Genomic DNA, 6,000 nt, shown 5'->3' on the forward strand with positions numbered 1-6,000 from the left:
TGATCTCTGAGGCAAATGGTGGTTCAAGGCAAGAGTTATAAAAGAGTAATATTTACTTGTCTAACACCTCTTAAACTCCCTGGAACTTTCTGGAACAGAAACCACATTAATCCATAGCACTTACAATCAATAGCAAATAAAACACCTATCAACCAACAACTTCAATCAAAAACCAACTGATTGAACAGTGATTATTATCTGGTCACGCTACGATATGAACTGGTTTTAATGAACAGTAAAAACAATAATGAACAGCAATACAACTATATAACCAACTCAATAAAATCACTGAAAATGTAATAAAACAGAAAAGGTGATTGTGCTGTGTGATTCAAGTTAAGAATACCTTTATTAAAAGTAATAAAGAGATGAAGTTCAATAACTGCAACCAAGATTGAGAACAACCAAAGATGAAGAACAATCAAAATGCTGCAACACACAACTAAAAATGTAATAAAATCACTGAAATTGTGATAAAATATGAAATAATTCCTTAAATAGAGTAACAGAGAAAGTGCTACTAAGTATCCGCACACCCGCAAGTTAAATAATGTATCTATACTTGAAACGTTTGAGGAATTGCTAAATGGAAACAATTATATATCAACTGTCGCCACCCTGCAGTCCTCCAGTTAACCAGTTCAGGTGCTTACAAAAATGTTTTGCTCAATTTAAAATTCAACTTTTATTTCTCTCATTTAAAAAGCAAACCACGCTGCCTACTACACACAACACAACGCTGAAAATCCATTTCAGAGAAGCTGGACCATGTCCATAAAAAACACACACTTTAAAAACATAGGATGAACGAGAGGGGATATTACACAATGGTAATTCACCAGCCACAGACCATAGTGGTATTCCAAAAATAGATTCAGTTAACTACAACCCCAATCGCTTCAATATTCAAATCAATTTGTTATCAGCCATTCTTGTGGCAAAGTATCATATAGGTTGCCCACACCTCCCTTCTGTATTTTCCCCAGAGATAACTACCTGGCTACGTTGGGAGCATGTAGGAGCTGGTCCCGTACCGTCCACCTATGCCTCCCGACGCGTTTCACCGGTTATCCGGCTTCTTCAGGGGCATAAGTGAGTTGCGTGTGTTCAGTGCGGGTTTAAATAGGGTTCCGGTTTCCTTGCAGAGTTGAATGCGCCTTCACTTCCGCATACGTCACCACAGTCATGTGACGTTGGATTTCTGCCTACCGATCGGTTCAGCGCTGCTTCTGTTCAATGGGCGCATGCGTTTCCCTGCATGCGAATCAGCCACTGATGCGATCACTGTACTCTCACCCTTGGAACAGTACGCTTGTGGGATATATTGAGTGTCTAAACTTCTGCCATATTAATTTCTTAGTATGAGGATATGACAGTCCAATCATGCCCATAATAGAAGTATTACCATCCATACATATATTATATTATTTAAATTGCTTTAATTCATCTCACTTATAGCATTATAGTTACATGGTATTGGGCATACCTGATACTCAGTACATCTTTTATATCCATCAATACAATTTGAAGGCCTAAGTATTGTCAGACTTACATGGTGGAATGAACCCAAATTCAGTTTCCTCAATATTGATGTAATTGTTGGAATAATTAGTAATTTAGTGAAAAGATAAAAATCAAAAATAATACCAATGAAGAATAATAACAAAATAAATGTAGTAACATTAAGTATTGTACTATAGGAAGGGGCTGAATGTGAAGCCCTCATTCAGGCCTGCAGGTACCTTGGTATTTAACCAGTAGATCCATTCCGCTTCGCGTTGAAGCAATTTATTATCTATGTCCCCAATTCTAGTGGTAGATTTAATGTGTTCCACAGCAGTGAACTTCATTACTCCATTGTCTCCATTATGATAAAGATTAACATGGTTAGCAACTGATGTGTTCCTTTTGTTACGTACATCTCCCACGTGTTCTAATATACGTCCCTTTTGGTTTTTCCTACATATTTCTTGCCACATACACACTCCATGACGTATATGACCCCCATAGTCTCAATTCATAAACTGTTTAATGACATATTCATTTATGTCAAGTCTGCCAATGAATTTGGTGCTCTTGCATACATATGGGCAAGCTAAGCAGTCCCCACATCTATAACATCCCTTGGTGTTGTGTGATAACCAGGTTGATTGTTCCGGATTCCTATAATGGCTTTCTATAAGTCTATCCTTTAGATTTTTGCTTTGTCTATAGGTTATTTGGGGGTAGTTTCCAATGACTTCTTTAAGATCTGCATCTTGTTCAAGAATGTGCCAGTGTTTTTGTAGGATATTGGAGATTTCTCTATACTGACTACTGAAGTCACCAATCAGTCTTATTTGTTGTTTACTATTTGTCAGCTGTTCCAATTTTTTATTATTATTATTGTTTTTTCTGGGGATTAACAGATTACTTCGATCTGATTCCAGGGCTCTTTTATACGCTCTTTTTAGACAATTATGGTTGTATCCCCTCTGTTTGAACCTGTCATAGAGTTTCTTCGCTTCAATTTTAAAGTTGCCTAAAGTGCTGCATAACCTTCTAACACAAAGGTATTTTCCTGTGGGTATCCTTTTAATGAGATTACTCGGATGTTGACTCTTGGCGTGTAACAGATTATTAGTGGCAGTATTTTTCCTATAGACCGAAGTCTGTAGGTTGTTCTCTTTATCCCGATAGATATGAATGTCAAGGAAATTGACTGCCTGATAGCTTATTTCTGAAGTGACTCATAAATTAATTGTATTTTTATTCAGTTTTTTGACAAATTCATCAAACTTTACTGTGGTTCCGCTCCATATCAACACTACATTGTCTATGTAGCGCAGCCATAGTGTAATATATTGTGAGTATTCCACTAGATCATCACTGAAAACAAAATTTCTTTCCCACCATCCCAAGTATAAGTTGGTATAAGTGGGGGCGCAGGTACTACCCATGGCGGTCCCCCTTATTTGATTATAGTATTTTCCACTGAAAGTAAAATAGTTGTGTTTAAGGATGAACTCTAATAGTTCTAATATAAACCGATTGTGTTTACTGTATTGTTGACCTCTTTGATTGAGGGTGTCATTTATTGCTCTTAATCCAATGGCATGTACAATACTCGTATATAGAGATTCAACATCCAGACAGGCTATGAACTGATCCTCCTGAAGGGTGATTCCTTCCAGGTGTCTCAGTGCATCCATAGAATCTTGTACAAACGATGGTAAGCTCGTTACAAATGTTTGTAGAATTCTATCTACATACTGTAGATGCTGCTGGGTTCAGATAAACTACCTATGCCCGATACTATGGGGCACCCTGGTGGTGAGTTGGGATTTTTGTGGATTTTTGGTATAGTATAAAACGTGGGAATTATTGGTGTTCTAACTCTCATAAATTCAAACTCATCTTTGCTTATTAGTTGCATCTCCCTTGCATTCTGCAAAATTGACAGTAAATCTAGTTGAAATGTTCTCGTGGGGTCCCCAGATAGTAGTACATAACAATTTGTGTCCTTTAATTGCCGTAGGCATTCTTGTACATATGAGTGTCTATCCTGGATAACAATATTTCCCCTTTTATCACTGGGTTTGATTATTATATTGTTATTCCTTTCCAAATTGTAATAAGCCCTGTCTTTCCTTCCAGGAAAGATTGTTCGTGAAGTGTAGTCTAAGTGAAGATTCTTTATGTAGTAGTTTCAGATCATGTGTGCACCCCTCAAGGAATACTTCAACCTTAGAGCTGGTTGTGTTTGGAGGTGTGAATTTACTTTTAGGTTTTAGTGAGGTAAAGTTACCTTTCTCATCCTCTCTATAGTTCTCATTATCTTCGAGCAGACCGCAGAGATTCTGTAAAGCATTGAGTTCCTCTGCTGACCATTGGGATTGCTTATTTTCTTTACTGAAATGTTTATATAAAAGTAGTTTTCTACCAAATAAATGTAAATCTTTAATCCAATTAAACATATTAAAAGTGCTAAAACCTTTTAAAAAAAAAAAAAAAAAAAAATATGAAATAAAACTAACGCTAGCAGTAAAAATTAAAAAGAACAACAAAGAATGCACAATTCAGTGTAATAAAAAAAACAATCAAGTTGGACAACAATCAAAAGCCAGCAAACAAGCAAAAACACAAACAAAAATGCTATAAAATCGCTGAAAAAGGAGAAAATAAAAGCAATAAAAAAGTGGCTTAGAACACAAATCAAAAACAATCATAAATAAACACGAAATAAGAAAAAACCAGCAAAAGGTTGCCATCCCACATGGGCACTTTAAAACATATTGTTAGGGTACCGGGGGTTGGAGAGAGGCAGAAACAGCCGCCACAGTCTGTTCCTTTGCTCAACGATTCAGAATGAAACTCGTGCTTGACGCTTCCGGGTTTACGTTCAGTGCATCTGATGTCATTGCACGAATTTTAAATATTTAAAGGGCTCCTTGCTCTATGTACAGTGCCCAATGCAAAGGTTCCTTCCAAGTTCCGGGGTGCGTTTTAGGTCTATTCCTGGTTATTATTCCTGTGTATCGACCCTTGCCTGTCCCTGACTCTACCTTCCTTGATCCTGAGAGGACCTCTGCCTTTTCCTGACTACGCTACTGCTCCTCTGTCCTATTCATATACGTTTGATTCCAGTGCTTACCCAAAACTTTCTCCCTTGTCCTCCCGCAACTAGAACTGGTGGGATCTGAGTAGCAGAGGTCTCCACCCGAAGTCAAAGGCGGCTGCTAAAGTCAAAGGCGGCTGCTAAAGAGCGGTGTAATGATACGTTACCCTGGTGGTCTAGTGGCTTGCACTGTGGGTGGTGGGGACGCCCGCCGCATGCGTCCTGCTCCTCTGAGTGCCGGTTTCCCTATGCCGTGCACGGCAGCACGCTTCAGCGTTGTGATGACATCATGGCGCAATGGCGCGAAAGTCAAATAGTATTTAAGGGGATTTCAGTGTTATAGAGATTGCCTGTTGTTAGGTTCTATTTGTTAGTTCCTGGTGCTTAATTCTACTTGAATCCTGCTTGATCTTCTTGCCTTGCCTGACTATTCTGAACTCTGTAACCTGACCCTTGTCTGGCTGTTTATTCTGAACTCTCCAATCTGACCATTGCCTGCCTGTTTATTCTGACCTCTCCAAGCTGACCCTTGCCTGTTTGACTATTCTACACTCTCTAATCATGATTCTTGCCTGTTTGACTACTCTTAACTCTGCTTGTGCTGGCCCAGCCTGCCCGTCCACACTGCATTGTCTGGTCTGTCTTCCAAGCTTTGTTTCTTCCATCCAGTATCCTTGGTGAAATGATCGTGCCCCTTTGCTCATCCAGAACCTTTAGCTTTGTGGGGATGCCCGCTGCATGCATCTGTTCTTCTGAGTGCCGGTTCCCCTATGGCACATGCGGCAGTGCGCTTCCGTGTTTATGCGCCGGCGTGATGACATCACAGCACAATGGCGCAAAATTCAAATAGTATTTAATAGGATTTCAGTGTTATAGAGATTGCCCGTTGTTAGGTTCTATTTGTAAGTTCCTGGTGCTTAATTTTACTTGAATCCTGTTTGATCTTCTGGTTATTGACCCTTGCCTTGCCTGACTATTCTGAAATCTGTATCCTGACCCATGCCTGGCTGTTTATTCTGAACTCTCCAATCTGACCATTGCCTGCCTGTTTATTTTGACCTCTCCAAGCTGACCCATGCCTGTCTGACTATTCTACGCTCTTCAATCCTGATTCCGACCTGTTTGACTATTCTTAACTCTGCTTGTGCCCGTCTATGCTGCATTGTCCATTCCATTCGTTACACATATACCACAAAATTAGTGGTACATTTAGCAAAGGATCTTTATTTCTTTTCCTTTTTTTTTGGATGATTGATATTGGCTCCTTTCATAATAGTTACACCAATTATAGCTCATACAAGGACTGTGCATATTTTTGGTGTACCTTTAAACAATCCTCCTTTGCTGTCTGAACAAAAAGGTAAGGCACAATATACCACGCAAGGCTCTGCCATATAGGCAAA

The sequence above is a fragment of the Xenopus laevis genome, chromosome 7L (assembly GCF_017654675.1).
Source record: "Xenopus laevis strain J_2021 chromosome 7L, Xenopus_laevis_v10.1, whole genome shotgun sequence".
Classification (NCBI taxonomy): Eukaryota; Metazoa; Chordata; class Amphibia; order Anura; family Pipidae; genus Xenopus; species Xenopus laevis.